The sequence below is a fragment of the Diuraphis noxia genome, unplaced genomic scaffold (genome assembly GCF_037042655.1).
Source record: "Diuraphis noxia isolate RWA-SAM2 unplaced genomic scaffold, SU_Dnox_SAM2 contig0001, whole genome shotgun sequence".
Classification (NCBI taxonomy): Eukaryota; Metazoa; Arthropoda; class Insecta; order Hemiptera; family Aphididae; genus Diuraphis; species Diuraphis noxia.
In genome coordinates, this window is record NW_028301711.1 from 27,532,845 (window position 1) to 27,552,752 (window position 19,908).

General features: G+C 29.2%; 4 pseudogenes across 1 annotated transcript; 3 read left to right on the forward strand and 1 right to left on the reverse strand.

The window, feature by feature from the left end:
* Positions 1 to 2,183: 2,183 nt before the first annotated feature.
* LOC149060471 (uncharacterized) lies at positions 2,184 to 2,728 on the forward strand (annotated as a pseudogene).
* A 2,885-nt stretch (positions 2,729 to 5,613) lies between these two features.
* LOC149060472 (uncharacterized) lies at positions 5,614 to 19,467 on the forward strand (annotated as a pseudogene).
* Positions 5,903 to 9,449, forward strand: LOC107172848 (52 kDa repressor of the inhibitor of the protein kinase-like; annotated as a pseudogene). The gene is made up of 11 exons (XR_016189567.1): positions 5,903 to 6,359; positions 6,473 to 6,604; positions 6,693 to 6,938; positions 6,999 to 7,117; positions 7,207 to 7,328; positions 7,399 to 7,758; positions 7,834 to 8,337; positions 8,422 to 8,580; positions 8,650 to 8,839; positions 8,944 to 9,266; positions 9,336 to 9,449. The product of XR_016189567.1 is annotated as a 52 kDa repressor of the inhibitor of the protein kinase-like (transcript).
* Positions 16,310 to 18,622, reverse strand: LOC149060473 (uncharacterized; annotated as a pseudogene).
* Positions 19,468 to 19,908: the final 441 nt, after the last annotated feature.

The window sequence follows — 19,908 nt, forward strand, 5'->3', positions numbered from 1 at the left end:
GAAGCCCTACCGTTTACCACAAAGGCAAAGACAGGAAATTGCGCACCAAATGGAGACCCTTGAACGGGAAGGTGTGATTACAGCTAGTGAATCGCCTAGGAACGCTCCACTCCTAGTAGTCCCGAAGAAACCCAACGTCCAGGTTAAATACCGTGTCTGCGTGGAATTTCGACGACTGAATGAAGTCACGATTGGATATGCTTATCCACTCCCAAACATCGTGGACATATTGGATGAATTGGGAAGGTCGAAATACTACAGTACCCAGGATTTGGCTCATGGGTACCATCAGATACCGATGGACCCTTCCGACCGAAGCAAAACGGCGTTCTCTACAGATCGAGGACATTTCGAATTTGAACGAATGCCATTCGGCTTAAAAGGAGCCCCAGGAACTTTTCAGAGGCTTATGAATAAAGTTCTAATCGGTATAAATGGGATCAAGGCATTCGTGTATCTCGATGATATTATCATCTACACAAAAGATCTACCTGATCATTCGCAGAAAATTACCGAGATCTTTCAGAGACTCCGTCAATACAATCTCAAACTTCAACCACTGAAGTGCGAATTTCTCCGCAAAGAAGTTAATTATCTCGGGCATCAAATCACTGACGAAGGAGGCAAGCCAGATGTTCAGAAGATAAGTTGTGTGAAACAATTCCCAATTCCAAGAAATGTGAAAGAGGTTAAGTTCAGGTGGAGCGACCTTTGCCAGAAATCCTTCGAACAGTTAAAAGACCTCTTAACTTAAGCTCCAATTTTACAGTATCCGGACTTCTCGAAAACATTTAACTTGACTTGTGATGCAAGTGACTACGCAATCAGATGTGTGCTGTCACAAGGACCGATAGGAAAAGATTTGCCTATCTCGTACCTTGAATAAAGCAGAAGTCAACTACAACACAACCGAGAAGGATCTAACCAGTATAGTATGGGGAATCAAGACATATAGACCTTACTTATTCGGACAAAAGTTTAACATAATCACCGATCATCGAGCATTAGTATGGTTGTTTAATATTACTGATCCAGGATCCAGACTCACTCGTTGGCGTCTCAAGTTAGAAGAGTATCAATATACAATACATTTCAAGCCAGGAGTAAACAACACAAACGCCGATGCGCTGAGCCGGATTCACCAAGTTACAACCAGAATCCAAAGCGCAGAAAGAAGTGGAACACATCCGGATACCTCGAACCATAACATTTCAGAAACTCAGGGGGACCAAGGATCATTTCAGATCCATAAGCCGTCCACTAGTGCTGAGGACTCACATACAAAAAACGAATATCAGAAATTCCACATCTAAGTCAGAACAAATAGCACCAACCCCAAATCTTACGGAAATCACAGGAGACGTATTCGAAACGCCGTCAGAAATGCCTTTAGCTCTTTGTGTTTCCGAAGACCTGAAAATGAATAAAGAAATTACGTTGGAATTCCGCAGAAAATTTGGAAGTTTCGGGGAACTTCAATGTTTTATGCAACGAACAAAAGGAAAAGAAGGATATTGTGTGGAAGCCTGCGTTTGTAATAACTCGTCATCAGAAAAACGAAAAGACTGTACGTTCACAATGAATTATATATTTTTTGATTACGAAGCACAACAAAACACAGGAACACACATACCAAATATGGTTATTGCTCACAATTTTGAAGGCACAAAATATGTGTTTTATACAGATGACGGAGCCACGGCTAATGACAAATTTTGTAAATGGGCACTGAGTAAAGAAATGAAAGGAAAAACATACATGGCGCACAATTCAAAAGCATGTGATACATATTTTATAATACAATATATTTTAAAACATATGCCAACAGTAAAGTACGAAATAATTCGTAACGGGACAAAAATTATGATGCTTGAAAAAAAATAAGGGGGTTTGAACATAAAATTTATTGGTAGTCACAACTTTATACAGTCTAAACTATCTGACTTCCCAAAAACATTTGGACTTACAGAAGCGAAAAAAGGATACTTTCCACATTTTTTCAATACTACAGAAAACCAAAATTATACAGGGCCTTTACCAAACAAATCGTATTATGGTTATATTTTTTTTCCTCTTAAACATAATACCCATGATAAATCTCAATGTACTGTTAGTACATTTTCTGAACGCAGTTACTGTTTTATCATTTAAAAAAATCATTTTATAATTTTCTTTTTAAAAAAATGTAGTATAACAACAGACAAGCATCTGATATAAATACACCTGACATTTCAACAGGCTTCATTTACTTTTTAACAAATAGAGAATTTGACGAAATGGTATGTTTAATTACATATATATATAATTAAAAATAATACATTTTGTAGCTATCAAATACACCGAGATCTGTCTATTATAACGATTTATTAAGCCAGGAAGAAAACATTTCTGTTGTCGAAGTTAGTATGACATAATATTGTATAATATTGTAGCACTTAGTACTTACCAACGTTATATTATGCTGTTATAGACTAGAAACAACGATAAGCATAAATCTGATGATTGTGTTGATCAACAGCAAACAAATGGTATGTTAATTTTATTATTGTTTTATGCATTGAGTATACAAAATATGTACTATCATAGATAAACAAAATGATATCGACTTTTGGGGCTGTGAAGAAGCTGATGATACTTGTCTTGAAGCACTGGAAAGATTTGTCTGGGGAAAAGAATACTCAGATGATGACAAAATACTATTAAAACTTGTATTGAATCTAATACCTAACAAGTATTATATACCAAAAATAGAACACTCCCTCACTGAACTTATAAAGGGAGATAACAAAAAAATAGACTGGCAAATAGAACATGAAGAATCTTTTAAAAAATTAAAACAATATTTAATCTCTGAACCACTTCTAAAACACTTTGATGACGATAAACATGTTTTTCTAACAACAGATGCTTCAATAACGGGTATATTCAACAACCCGATGATAATAATATATTACATCCAGTAGGATATGCATCGCATAAGTTATACGCTAATGACAAAAAAAAATTCATCAACTACTATAGAACTTTTAGGGTTGTGTTTTGGAATAACTTATTTTCGAGAATATTTATGGGGAAGACATTTTACTGTTTTCTGCGACAACATAAGTCTTCAATACTACAAAAATTTAAAAATTCCTTCTGCTCGAATAGCTAGATTAACACTTAAATTATTAGATTTCGATTTTGATATAATTTACAAAAAAGGTAAAGAGAATTTAATAGCAGATGCTTTATCTAGAAATGCAGTTAATAAAATTGATGTAATAGTTGAAGATGAACATACAGAAATAAATTTAGATTTAGAGAATATAAAATATGAACAAACTAAAGACAAATTTTGCTCTGATATAATTAAAGCAATAATAGAACCAAATAATAAAAATATTTCTAAAAATATAAAAAGAAAAACACGAAGATTTACACTATTAAATGCAATATTATACTACAAAAAATTTACCCCCCCCCCCCTAAAAATGTCGTGCCACTGAATTTATAAAAACGTGCCATAAATGCCAAATAAATAAAAAATCAGAAGGCAAACCAATAGGTCAATTACAACCTATACAATTATCAAATAGACCATTGGATAGGCTAACGTTTGACTATTTAGGTCCTTTAACTACCAGCAATAAAAAGAAATACGTATTAGTGGCTGCATGTAATAATACTAAATTTATTTTTACTAAAGCTGTTGCTTCAGCCTCTGCCGAATCAACAGTTAAATTCATCATTCAAATAGTATCTCATTGGGGATGTTTTCAAATATTTTCTTCTGATAGAGGTACTCATTTCAAAAATAAACTCGTAAATGATATATGTAACAATTTAGGAATAAAACAAGTCTTATCAACAAGTTACTCCCCCAATCACAGGGGCTGGTCGAAAAAATTAATGGTGTTCTTACTACTTCACTAAAAAATTATATAGAAGATAATAATCAATATAGATGGTCTTACTATTTACAATACGTAACGTTAAGCTATAATGCTACCCCACAAACTATTACAAAATACAGTCCTTTTTATTTAATGCATGGTTTTGAACCATATTTTCCAATTGACAATAAACTAATTCCAAATAATCTACCATATGATATAAAAAAGTCGTTAATTGAATTAAATGAAATACGTAATAAAATTCCCAGTATAGTGTCAGTAGCTCAACAAAATCAAAAAAAATATCATGACAAATCACATAAAATAATTAGTTTTAATCCGGGAAACTTAGTTCTTATTAAATTTCCATTTTCAGAAGTAGGGAAATCTCCAAAATTAGGTACAAAATATAGAGGTCCTTTCAAAATTTTAGAGAAAATCAATGACCTAAATTATAAAGTCAAACTAATTTTAGATAACAAAGTAACTGAAGATATAATCCACGTTAGGCGCCTTAAACCATATCACTCAAGAGAAGATACAGATAATTAACTATCACTGCCTAAAAATAAAAATAAAATAAAATAAAAATAAAAAATAATAATAATAACAATTAATAAAATATCAAACATGTAAGAACAAATTTGAGAAACATCATAAAAATAAAAAATAAAAATAAAAATAAATAAAAAATGAAAGATAATAAGTTATAAAATAATACTAAAACAAATAATAATAAAAAAAAAGAGGCACTTATTTAAAAACATGTCACTATAGGTGATTATAAAAATAAAAAGTGAAAGATTATTTTAAATAACATTAATAAAATATCATAGGTAAAAATAATAATATACCTATTCATTAATAAACAAAGATTAAAAACAAATAATAGATATGTAAAAGTAATAGTTAAAAAAATATACATATATAATAATAATAATAAATAAACAAATAATAAGAAAATAATAATAAATTAAATCACAATGAAATATGCAAATAACAAGTAAATAAAAAAATAAAAATAAAAAAAATAAATAAAAAAAATGTAACAATAAAGAAATCAATCTTTCTTAAGTAAATAATATATAGATTATTAATAAAGTAAATAAAGTTAATTAATAAAAATGGAACAATTAAAGGTACAAAATTATATACCTAATGAATATGTTTAAATATATTGAACCTAAATAAATAAGATTTTTGTTTAAATGTTCATAATATAAAAATATAAATAATTAATGATTTGAGTTACAACAGCCTAAAATAAAGGCAAAAACAAAAAAAAATAAAATAAAAATAAGAATAAGAAGAATAAAAACAAACAAATAAATAAATAAAATAAAATATTAAAATAAAAATGTGCAAAGATCACATAAATTATTGAAGATAAACTAGCCTAAATGAGCAAAAACATTATATATTTTTGTAAAAAATAATATAGATGTAAAAAAAAATTATTCAAAAGATACTATTGTATACAAATAAGTCTATATAAAAAATAAATATAATACTCCTTATAAAAGTATATAAAAAAAAAAAAAGAAGAACTTTAATTTTAACTTAATAACAATTTACAACAATCATAGCACGTAACATAAATTATATACTCGTATAATTATTTATTAGTATTAAAACTATCTATATTATATTACATATGTTTTAGAAACCATTGTATCCTACTCTACATATTTATAAATTTTAAAACAGAATTTCACATTCAACATTAAACAAAATCAAAATGAAGTTCACACATCTACTATTTCTCTTGCTATTACACATGGCACATGGTTTTATCGCATATGACTGTAATGGACCAAAAATCAATATATCATTTAATAGCCTCTTTATGGAACCATGCGAACCACCATCAGAAATCAACACCCAATTAATTCCAAGAATTCAACTACTACAAAAAACAGATACCTATCTAACACCCTCAGTGGCGTATTTACGGGGGGGGATCAAGGGGATCAATCCCCCCCCCCCATAGACTGTATACACACAATTAATTATAGTCGTTACTCGTTATAATTTGACGATTATTATTTAAAATAATATGATTTTTTTTTTTTTTTTTATCAATAATTGATTACATTTGCAAGAATTAAAATATTATATTATTGTACAGTATTCTCATTGGTATCGCTGGTCACTGGTCTGTGGTCAGTGATTATACCGGGTGGCGGGTCATACTCTAGTATCATATGGTATTATGGTCTATGCGCTCTGTCGTTTCGATGCATGTAATCACAATTGTCTTATCATTATCATTATTTTATTTAATAAATTACAGTTTTGAGATTTTAATCTGAATTTTGATGACTATAACAATTTTTAAAAAAGTATTAGATTTAAAATATTAAAACCATGAAATCTTCAAAAATAACTAAATATTTCCATGACGATGAACCACTGCTTCAACATCAAGATAAAACTCTGGACACAACGAATGAACAAAATACTCTAATTGGACATGACATCGAGGTGGGTATAGTTTTATAATAAATTAGTTTATTTACTATTTACATGAACATGACATTGTTATGATTTATTTATTTTTGCTTATTTAATTTATTTTATCTCCATAATTATTATAGATGGAGAATGCTTATGCTGTTGATCCTTGTGCTAGTATTGATAATGAAAAAAAAAATATTTCTGAAATTAGTGACATTTTAGATATTGCTTTTTATTTAAACCGTCCATTAACAAATGAGGAAAAAGTATTGGTAAGAATTTTGATTTCTAATATTTGTATATGTTAGCAATCGAATCGAACCTATACACAATATGCTTATTTGTTTTATTACTTATTAGGTTTTGAAAAACATTTGGGTTCCTTCTAATAATTATGAATTTCCAATGTTGGAAAGTAATAAAAAAAGAAAATTAAAGTTCCAAATATCATGGTTGCATTCATTTCCTTGGCTCACATATTCTAAAATTAAGCTTGGTGGCTTTTATAAATACTGCATAGTCTTTGCTAAATATGGAGGTGTAGGAAACCAGAAACTTGGCAAGCTTGTAGTTGAACCATTTATGAACTTTAAGGATGCATTAAAAGTAAACATTTGAAACTTTTTTCCAAAGCTTTTAATTTCTAGTTAATTTATATCTCTTAAGGTGTTTCGTGCTCACTCTGCAAATGATTATCATGTTAAAGCTGTACTAGATGCAGAAAACTTTTTAGATGTCTTTGAAAACAGAAAAGTTCCCATTATTCAACAAATTGATAATGATAGGTATATTATATATTTTAAATATTATACATTATACAGATAGATATATTTAGTTGACATATCAGTTTAATTTTATATTTTAAAATTTATAGATTAATACAAGTAAAAGAAAACAGAAAGAGACTGATTCCCATAATACAGTGTATTATATTATGTGGCCGAGAAAACATTCCTTTAAGGGGACACAGAGACTTTGGATCATTTAATATTGATGGTTAATAAAATTTTTTTTTTATTTTAAAATTCTTAAAAATAAATTACAATTATTTATTGAATACATTTAGATGATCAATATAATGAAGGCAACTTCCGTGCTATATTAAAATATCGAGCTAATGGAGACGAATATCTTAAATCAATACTTGAAGGTTCAGGCAAAAGAAACAAATACACAAGTCCAGGTGTACAAAATCAAATAATAGAAGCCTGCAATAAACTTATTTTAAAACAAATTGTAGCCAACGTAAATGAATCTAAATGTTTCTCCATTTTGGCGGATGAAACAACAGACATATCAAATATAGAGCAATTATCACTCTGTGTTAGATATGTTGATATCAACAACAGGTTAAATGAAGATTTTCTTCAGTTTGTACCTATTCATAGTTTAACAGGATCTGATTTAGCGGCATCAATTTTACAAGGTTTTAAATCTACTATTATTTTTTTAATTTATTTTAAATGGTGATGGTATTAATTTTTATTAATTGATTTAATAGGATTAAGTGACTGTGGAATAAATTGTGAATATATGTATGGGCAAGGCTACGATGGAGCTAGTAACATGGCTGGTCAATTTAAGGGAGTTCAAGCAATTATAAGAAATAAATATCCGAATGCACTATACGTATGTCCATTGCTCGGCACATTCTTTTAACCTAGCAGTTTCCTCATCTTGCAACATCAAACCCATTAGAAATTGTCTTGGTATTGTAGAAAAACTTCATGTTTTTTTTAATACACCTAAAAGGCATCACGTTCTATTAAATGAAATTGAGAAAAATGATTCCACCCCTAATGTTAAAACTTTAAAAAGACTTTGTGCCACCAGGTGGGTACAAAGATATGACGCACTTAACGATTTTTGCGAATTATATAGTTTTGTCCACCAAGCATTAAGTTTTATAACTGCTGAATGGAATGATTCGTCAGCAACTGATGCTGGTATGTTATTGAAATGTATTCAAGATTCTGAATTTTTAGTTTCTCTTTATGTTACAAAGGTAAGTAATACATTAGTATTAAGTATAGAATTAATAATTTAAATTCATATTAAAATATTCATTTTTATGTCTTACACATCATAGGTATTATTTTCTTATGGCTTACCGGTATGTAAACAATTACAGAAAGAGAGAATCGATTTAAAAAAAACTGTAGAAATTGTTGAAAATATGGTAGAAGCAATAACACATATAAGGGAGGATGCAGAAAATGAATTTAAATTAATTTTTGAAGAAGCACAGGTATTTTAAGTCTTTAAGATTATAGTAATAATAATAATAATATTTGTGAAATAATATTTATTTCTGTAGAGATCAGCTGATTTGGTTGGAAATACAATTACTCGTAAAAGAATTACAACTAAGCTAACAAATCGAGCGAACCCTCAAAATATGACATCTGATGAACAGTACTTTAGAGTGACTATATTTTTACCTTTCTTGGACAATCTTATATCTGAAGTTAATGATCGTTTTTTAAACCATAAAAATGTTTTAAGGGGTATGTTAAAGATACTTCAACATTCAGTTAATAATTAAACATCTAAGTAAACATCTAAATGTTATCTATTTTTCTTATTCATAATTTAAATTGTTTGTTACTAGGTTTCGAATGCTTATTTCATTCAAAATTTTCTGACGAAGACAGGAATGAAATTAAACATTTGGTTGATTTATATTCCCCCGCAATTGATAAAAACAATATTATTGCTGAACTCAAGATGTGGAAATTGAAATTGGCCTCTAGTGACTTAAACCTAACTAAAAATGGATTAGAAGCTTTAGACAATTGCGATGAAGAAGTATATCCAAATATCCATTTTTTATTAAAAATATTTGTTAGTTTGCCTGTTTCAACGGCAACTCCGGAGAGAAGTTTCTCTAGTTTAAAACGCCTGAAGACCTATCTGCGTAATACAATGAAAGAGGTTTAATATAATAAAATTATAGAATAATAATTGTTTACATTTATAAATAAATAACATTATTTGTTTTAGACACGTTTAAATGGATTAACATTGTTGTCAATTCATCGAGACATAAACTTATCAGTGGAAGAAGTTATAGATGAATTATCAAAAAAAGCAAGAAAATTAGATTTTGTATTGTAATAACTAACAAGTATTTGATTTTGGTTTAATAAAACATTTAATCTCAAGTAATGTGTTGTGTATTATAATTTTGGCAAACATAGAAAGTATATTTAATATTAATAAGCTTTTATAATTCCTGGAAACTTGGGGGGGGGGGGGGCGTAGCCCCCCTCAAGTTAGTGATAACGGTAAAAAGTCATATCCCCCCCCCCCATGACAAAAACCTAAATACGCCACTGAACACCCTATAAAACATGCTCAATAATAATAAACTACTTTATAAATAGATGTTCACTTTTAGAAGATGCTCAAATGGTTGATAATGGATTCTTCACAGAAATACTTGAATTAGGTAGTGCTCGATGCTCTGAAATACACCAAAAACTAACATACCACCTACCAAACGGAGGGATAATTACGGGCTTAAAAATTAACGAAACTACGTTATCGTCAGTTACAGTGGCCGGTTTTGTAGACAGACATGGAAATTGCAAAGGCACTAAATTTTCATCTGAGAAAGGTACATGGCAAGAAGCTATAGTTCAAGCTAACTATAAAATCACTCTTACTGAAGGGTTGGCCATAGTAAACCACAAACAAAACACATTAACCCTCCCAACCGGTTCAACTTTAAAATTATCCAACCAATACGGTTTGGATAATTATAAAGGGGAAGTAGTATGGGACGCAAATACTTATGATTGTGAAACCCATGAATTCACCATTTTATATGACGGACCTGCAACATTAATAACTTCGAGTAATTATAAAACCACTCGAACATATCTAGTAGAATCGGTCCAAATTGTTTTTGCGCTACAACACATAAAATCAACATACATATGCAATATACCAGCTACACAAACTGATCATTCTCAATTAACTATAATTATATTTTTTCATTACTTTAAAACCAAAAATATACATCCACAAAATATAGATTTAATGGCCTATATAAATACTAAATTGGTTTACATTGACAATCGTTTCAAAGCATCAGTAACAACTTTATATACAGACCTAATCCAAAAACAATGTGAATTAGAACGTTAAGTACTACTATACAGGCTAACATTAGCCACGTATAGCTTATCCGAGTTTGCATATTCCATGGGCGAAGGTCCGGGCTATACTGCATTAAAGGCTGGAGAAATCATATACCTACCTACTGAAATGTAAACCAGTAGAAGTAGAAATCTCACAAAAAAATACAATTTGTTATGACGAACTACTAGTTATTTACAATAATCAATCATACTTCATGGCACCTAAAACAAGAACTTTACAAAAATTTGGAACAGAATTATGGTGGCTACACACGATCAGTTTTAACTGACAGTTGAAACTGTTCAGTAAAAATTGTCAGTTAAAACTGAGCGTATGTAGATTGAAAACTGACAGTTTTCTTGTTATCAGTTAAAACTGATTGAAATATGATTTCACATATTTTTAAACTGAAATGACATAACTTTTCAGTTTAAACTTTGCGTGTGTAGGACAATCGCATCAGTTATCAGTTATTATTATCAGATTATAATCAATTATTATAAGATTATTATCAATTATTTTATTAAATTATTTAAAAAGTGATCAGTTATCTGTGATACATCCGTGAAAAATGTCGCAAAAACAGTGGTTGACTGAATTTATAGAAATATATAAAAATGAGCATTGTTTATGGCAGCATAAAAGTAAAGAGTACCATGATCGGGATTTAAAATTAGCAGCTTATAAGATTCTAGAAGAAAAATTTAAAGAAGTGGACCCCAAGGCAACTATAAATACAGTTAAAAGTAAAATTAATACTATTCGTTGCACATTCAGAAAAGAACTTGGAAAAATAAAAGCTTCACAAAAATCTGAATCTGGTACTGATTAAATTTACATACCAAAATTATGGTACTATGATTCATTACAATTTCTTAAAGACCAAGAAGTACCAAGAGAATCACGATCAAATATCGACTGGTATAAGGCAAAAGGGGCTAAGCGACATTTTGGGGCTAAGCGACATGGTGTATACTACGGGACAACCGACAGTTAAAGCAATCGAACGCACGAGCGCTAGTGTTCCTATGACAATTTAGTAATGAGATAATTGATTTTTATTTTTCGGTATTTTTTGGTTAAGCGACATTTATTGATAAAAGTGTAGGGGCCAAGCGCCTTTTTTAGGGTATAAGCGACACTAATGAAAATTGTTATCACCAAGCGACAAACACGTGGTGCTTGGACCCCTCTATTATCGCTTATCACCTTTTATAATATTGATATTAATATTAGGTATGAGATTTATCAAAATCAATCGCAGTGTATTGTGTAGTATTTTTGATTTACTCACTTTAAAGTTTAATTTATTCATTTGTCGTGGTTTTTTATGGTTCTACACTAAAGAATGAAACAACAACAGAAGGTAAACATAATATTTTATATTAATCATTAGTATTATTGAAGTTTAATGTTTTTATACCAGCACATTTTACATAGATTGTTAGGTACACGTTGTGACGTTTGTGACACATATCAATGGTTGTACACTGTAGTCGGTAGTTATTAATTAAAGTACACACTGTAACTATATTATGGCATTCAATACAAATATTTAATGCTTCCAAACAAACTTTATTATAAAACACAACTAGAAACTTATTTTATGCACTTATTATAACAATATTATTTCCAGTATAAAATTATAATAACAATATTATTATTATTATAGGGTACTAGCCAGTGTTATAAATGTATTTACTCTAATAGATACTGTTATGTACCTATTTGAAGAAGTGTTTTAAATAATTTATTGAAAAGTACTTATATTAAAATGCTTGTAAATATTTGTTTAAATATTTAGATTTATTATCAAATAATTAATAATTATTACCTAAGTATAATGATTTTCATAAATAATTTTGTAATTCTTTTACATAGCTTTAAACAAATACAGAAAAAAGGGATTTTTATAAATGTATTACATTAAATTAATTTGTATTAAATGTTAAAAGTTAAAACAACTTATTGATATAATATTTTCAGTGGCCAAATCCCTTTAGAATCTATCAATGCTCTTTTGTAATTGTATTTGCTGAAACTGTACCTACATAATATTATTGTTATGATTAAAAAAAAAAAGAAAGGTATTTTAATTCAATATTTTACAACATTTTATCATCAGTCATATTATTATTATTTTGGGCTTTTCTTTTATCATAATAAAAAGCAAATTATACTGAAAAATTAAAAATATTTGTAAATAATTACTATGTTACTGTAATCCAAATTTAAAATTAAAATGTTATTACTTTTGTAATTATCTCTTAAAATTTGGATTTATCATTATTTTACCCTAATACATTTATCATAATATACATTTTTATGTTTTATTTTCTCAAAAAAATACCTTAAATAAATACCTATTTGGCTTTTAATAGGTTAAAATGGCAAGTAGCTCCAGGAGTAATAAGATGGTCTTAGCAGCTGCAGCTGCAAATAATATTAAAGATAATAATATCCAGATAGATCCAGGTGTTCACTCTAAAGTTGTTTCAGATGACAATTATGATAGTCATAATATTATTACTGAAATTAATAATAAAGTGTTCCAACAAATAATGAAGCAAAAGCATAGTATAGAAAATAGGGAAAATATTGTTACACCAGAAGTTTTAGAAATTCTAACATCATTAACATCATCCACATGTTGTAGCCGTGACACAAAAGAGTGGCTACCACCTGTTTCAAAAATAGTAGAGGACTATAATTCTGATTCAACTTTTTTGGGTAGTAAATTTCCTAGTTGTTCAAGAAACTTATTTGAAGCTCACGATTTTCAACATGATACAGAAATGGAAGAAGAACCACAATATTTAAATCAAACTACAAATGTTGATGCACCAATTGAAAACATAGTCGATGAAACAACTCAAGTTGGAAAAGATGGGTTAAGACCTCCCAAGAAAACGAACATTCGAATGATGAAAAAATATAATAAAAATAATGGGAAAAATAACAAACTAAAACCGAATCCTTGTATCAATAAGAAGTGTCAAAATAAATGCGCAGCTAAATTTACAGAAAACGAGAGACAAAATGTTTTCAATGAATATTGGGCATTAATTGATTCGAGACAAAAAGATTTTTTGTTAAAATGTGTTAGAGAAGTTGCCGTTAAAAGACAAAGGGTTCAACATGAAAGCCGAAGAAACTTAACTAGAGAATACTTTTTACCGAAGGGATCAGATTCAATACAAGTATGTCGTCAGTTTATTTTAAGTACATTAGACATTAGTAGAAAACGTTTGCAGTATACAATTGAAAATTCTTCACCGGTTGGAACGGCAAAAAAAGATGGGAGAGGTAAAGGGCGGCCAAAAAATAAAACTTCAGATAAGATTTTATCAGATTTGGACACTTTCATACAAAAATTACCAGCCATGAAATCACATTACTGTAGAGCATCAACTACCAAAAAGTACTTGCCTTGTGAATTTGAAAATATAAAAAGACTGTATTTGGTTTACAAATCGTATTGCACTCAAAATGATTTAAATTTTGTAAGTCTACATAAATTTCGAAATATTTTTAATACAAAGTATAATATTGGGTTTCATGTTCCGAAAAAAGATAAATGCCGAATGTGTTCGAAATTTGAAAATACGGAATTGATGAGAGAGTTAAATGAAAATGAAAAACAGTTACAAGCACTTCATGAAATTGAAAAAAATGAGTGTAAAGAAATGTTTCTTTTTGACCAAAACTTATCAAAGGCCCACGGTAACTTCTTATGCATAAGTTTTGATTTACAGAAGGTACTTAATACTCCTCAAGGACAAAACATGAACCTTTATTATAGTCGCAAATTCAGTGTATTTAATTGCACTGTGTATGAATCGGGAACCCAAAATTCGTATGCGTACCTTTGGGGTGAATCAACTGGTCAGCGAGGAGCAAATGAAATAGTTACATGTATTTTCAAGTATTTGTGTGATTTGGATAAGAGAAATACTTATAGTTCAATTGCTTTATACTGTGATTCATGTAGTGGCCAAAATAAAAATAGAGCAATGATGGCAATGATCCAATATACTCTTGAAAAAAAATTAAAGTTTATAAAAGAAATTAAATTGTGTTTTTTGTTACCCGGGCATACATACATGCCCGTCGATTCAATACACGCAACCATTGAGCATTACACAAAAAATAAATCTGTGTGGGCACCAAGTGAATGGGGAACTTTAATTCGAAATGCTCGAACAAATCCTGGACAAATTGAAGTGATAAATTTACAGTATTCAGAATTTTTAAACTGGAAGGAGTTGGCTGATTCAACTTATTCATCAAATTTAAAATCAACAAATGGAAGTATTATTCAAACCTCTAAATTTCGATATCTTGTCTATAAAAAATTAGATAATGGATCGGTTGAAGTTCATACTTATTTTTCATATAGTTCTACAGAAGAGTCGACATTGCTCTCACTTAAAAAAAAATCTAAAAAAAAAAAGTCAGTACTGACACAATGCTTATAAAAGACCTCTAATGATATCATTACAAAAAAGAAATGATTTATTTAAGTTGTGCAACGATGGTATAATACCTTATGAGTTCCATGAAGAATATTTTAGAATGCACAGTACTGATAGCAATCTCCCAGATCATTTGGTTGAAACAGATGAAGAAGACGAACAAAGTGAAAATGAAGAAGCCACTCCCAATCAAGGAGAACCAAATCAAGAAGAAGCCACTTCCAATCAAGGAGAACCAAATCAAGAAGAAGCTCTCCAATTACCGACAGTTTAAGAAAATAATTAGGTCAGAAATAACAAGTTGAACTATACAATATTATTATGTACCAGTTTTTATAAGTATGATTTTTTTTTAGAGCAAAGTGAAGCTGCAATATTATTTTATAAGTATGATTTTTTTTTAAAGCATAGTGAAGCTGCAATTTTATTTTATAAGTATGATTTTTTTTTAAAGCAAAGTGAAGCTGCAATTTTATTTTATAAGTATTTATTTTATTTGTTTAAGGTACTAGTATACATTTATTTTAAAATTTATTATTTGTTATTCAAAATTTTAAATATTTTTCCCATTAAAGACGTCATCTTCAATTACATTTTTTTTATACCTAATAATAACATTTATAACATTATGAGAAAAAAATACATCGCCGATTTGAAACAAAAGTAGGTATTTATTCAAAATAAAAATATTTTTACTTTTTAGCATAATATTTAAATAAGGGTACAAGCGCCCTTTATCATATATGAAAAAACAAAAAAATAAGAGCTAAGCGCCAAAAAAAAGGTAAATTTTAACAAAATCCATTGTGTATAAAAATTAACGAGACATTTCAGTATAACTAATATCAAGCCATCAAGGTAACATAAAATGAAATACAAATTTACATTAACCTCATTCTTGGAGCTTAATTAAACACCGAAGCCCCAACGCCAAAGTTGAGAACACATGAAAATTTTGTTTTTGCTCTCCTGAAAAGTTGTAAAAATGTCGCTTGGCCCCTTTTGCCTTATACCAGTCGATATAAGTGGGGATGATGAAGAAACAATAATCGAAGACGTGAGTAAATAATTTTATAGTTTATTGATATTAAAAAAATATAAATATAAATACTCTAATACCTATGTCCTATCTGGTGATGTGTTAAGTAAAGCAGTAAGCTGTTGGAAGTTACATGATAATACTAACATAAATAAATCTTTATCCATCTATTGTTTTGGTTTGTATTTTGTATTTATACATTTTTAAATAAATGGTTATTGTATAATTTAATAACTTAATAAATATATGTATACATAAAATTATTACATAATTTATATTAATATATAGTATATTAGTATATAGTGTTATATAAAAAAATTAACTAACAAAGTTACACTGCCATGGAACTTGTCCTTCATTCACAAAATAGTCCATAAAACTTTCACCTTATTCTCTTTGCTGCATTTGTTACATTTCCTTGTTGTCTTCTATCTAAATCTATCATGTATGAACCTGTCGAAGTTGAACCCAGTATAATTGTTCCATCATCAAACATTTCCGTATCATGAGTTTCAGGAGGACTGTAAGAAGCTTGATTTCTTTCAGTCAAGTAATTGTGTAAAGCACAGCTTGCCATAACAACAGATTCAATATTTTTTAAATCAATATTTATGTCTGTATGGAATATCCGGAATCGAGACGCTAAAATACCAAATGCATTCTCTACAATCCTTCTTGCTCTTGATACTCGATAATTGTATATTTTTTTCTCATAAGTATTTAGGTCTGCTTGTCTGAATGGTTTAATCATATCAGTTCTTAGAGGAAATGCATCATCAGCTACAAATACATAAGGTAAACTTTTGTTGCTATTTCTGACAATTTCGTCGGCCGGGATGTTTAATTTATTGTGTTCGAGTTTATCGAAAAATACAGTATTTCATAATACACCACCATCTGAAATCCTCCCATTAGTACCAAAATCACATAAAATAAACTTATATTGGGCATCCACAATAGCCAATAAAACCATGCTATGTCGGTTTTTATAATTATAAAACTCTGATCCACAACCAGGTGGTAGAGCAATTGAAATGTGCTTTCCATCAATGGCTCCTAAGCAATGAGGAAAGTTCCATCTTTTTTCAAAATGTTGAGCTATATTTTTCCAATCTTGTTCTGTTTTTGGAAACTGAAAATAAAATATAGGTATGTATTAACATTTAATTGTGTGTGTATTATTGTTACAGAATGACTCTAGACCAGGTTCATCACTGACAGGTGATTGTAATTTAAGTCAAATTGGATCTTATGAACCAAATGTAGCAACATCATCATCACATCATCATCGACTACAGCTCAACGTTCGAGACCAAAAAAAAGAAATTCTAATGCAGTTGATCCAAATTTAACAAACGAAGTTCTATTAAGTGTCAATGATCATTTCAAACGTCCTATACAGCCCGACGATCGTTTCGATATTTTTGGGAAAAATGTGGCAATGAAGTTGCGTGATCTGACAAGAGAACAGCGTATTTTAGCCGAAAACATTATCAACGAAGCACTATTCTTAGCTGAAATGGATACACTGACTATAGGCCACAAAATATCGGATCCTTTGAATAATGAACCTCAACCCTTAACTATGGCTAACCGAGCACCAATGCAACAACAATATGCCACACTCTCACATATAAATTATTTAAATTCTAACACTGAAGCGTCAGAAACCATATTTCAACCATACAATTTAGAAAACAATGTAACACCTGGACAACTTTCAATGACTGAAATACCTATAACTTCACAACATATAAACACTAGAGGCCGCAAAATATCGAACCCTTCATATAATAAACCTCCACCCATAACTATGGCTAACCAAGCACCAATGCAACAACAATATGCCACACTCTCACATATAAATTATTTAAATTCAAACACTGAAGCGTCAGAAACTGTATTTCAACCATACAATTCAGAAAATAATGCATTATCTGTAAAACTAACAATGAAAGAAGTACCCAGAACTTGTGAAGCACAAAATACAACTACTGAAGCATTATATTTATCTCAGTTTGGGCAAGATGATTCTATGAAGTAAGATAATAATCTGAAAGCTGAAGACCCTATACAATTTAATTAGTAATTTATTTAAAAAGTATATATAATGTACCTATAAGTATATATTTAAGTTTAATCATAATAAAAATATGCATTACAAATGTTCAAAGTTTTTATTACCTTTAAATATTTTTTGGAAATATATATATATATATTTTGGAATATATGGCTTCACATGTTTCCGGGATTATGCTGCTGAGAGCTTGAGGTGAAATAATAGTAGAAAATTTCAAATCCTCGTAGCTACTGCCAGTTGCTAGAAATCGTAACGTCGCTGTTAATTTCTCTCTCTGGCGAAATGGCTTTTCTCATAACCGTATCATTTTTTCTAATGAGTGGAGCTACTAGAGAGAGTAGATTGAGATAGGTTTCTTCACTCATTCTGAGATAGTTGTGCCAATCCTTTGGAACAAATTTTAGTTCTGTTAATAAATTTACATGAGAATAAACATTCCTTTTTTCAACCACTCTTTGCACCACTCTTTACGTTTATTTTGTTTTGTTTTTTTATTTTTCAAAATTAATAATAGTGAAAACACGGCTAAAACATCATCATCAGATGACATCTTGTAATCACAACTACACAACACAAGCAAATGAAAAAATGATGTTTATTTTCAGTTAAAAATGAACGTGTGTGTACACAAGGGACGTCAGTTTTAACTGACAATTTTTACTGAACAGTTTCAACTGTCAGTTAAAACTGATCATGTGTAGCCACCATTAGATTGTAATCATATATTACCATCGGCATTTTTACTTGACGGAGAATACCTCGTCACAAAATATTAGAGAAATAAAAAGACCACAATCTCTTAAACCCTCTACAAAATGGACATGGACATATAAAAGCATTGAACATTTAATGACTGCAGGAATTTATAATTATGACACCATGAAACAATTTCAACAATATCTAGTACTACCCCAAGAAATAGAAGCTTCTCAAAAAAATTTAGCAAAACAAACCATGGGTTTTACGATAATGGATCACAGATTAAATCATAATTCATTAATTTACAAAAATACCATTAGCAATATGGTAGACAATAAACTAAAAAAAATGTGGGGCTGGTTTACCGTTTTTGGCGAATTTATATCCGGTCTACTAGGAATATTTTTTATATGGAAAATAATTCTAAACTGCATTAACACAAGAATTAACATTTCTCTTTTATATAAAACATTCGGTTTAAGCATAAAACTAATAGCAGGAATATTTACAAGCGTCACTCACTTCATTTGCACAACGCAAGGAAAGAAGAAGAACAACAAAAACAGCATAAACAACAAGATCAACCACTATTAATTTTAAATCAAAATCACAATTCACAAGGCAAAATCAATAAATCAATCACAAATTCAAAACAAAAAAACTATATACTCAAACATCAGAAAATTATCTATATGAACAAGTTGAAACGTTTGAACTCCAATTACACAGTCATATGCGTAATCCATATAAATGCCAAGAAATATAATCAACTCAAGTCTCAACCGAATGATTTAAAAAAAAAAAAAAAAATGTAATAAATTCCTAGTAATGTTGCATATTCATTATCATTTTGAAAACATATACACATTTGTAAATATTTCATTATATAACTTATATTGTAATTTTTAGAATTATTTCATCTTAATTTATATCTTTTCCCAAATATGTTTAACAAAAAAAAAAAAAAACATTATGTATCTAATTTTATAATTTTCATTGTTTAACTTTCATGCTTTTATGGTTTAGAAATTATATGATATCCTTAACTTTTGATGCGAGGACGCATCACAAAAAGGCTAGGATGGATGTAATGATTTGCGCTTAAGCCATCATATCTTTTTTTAAATGTAAAATATA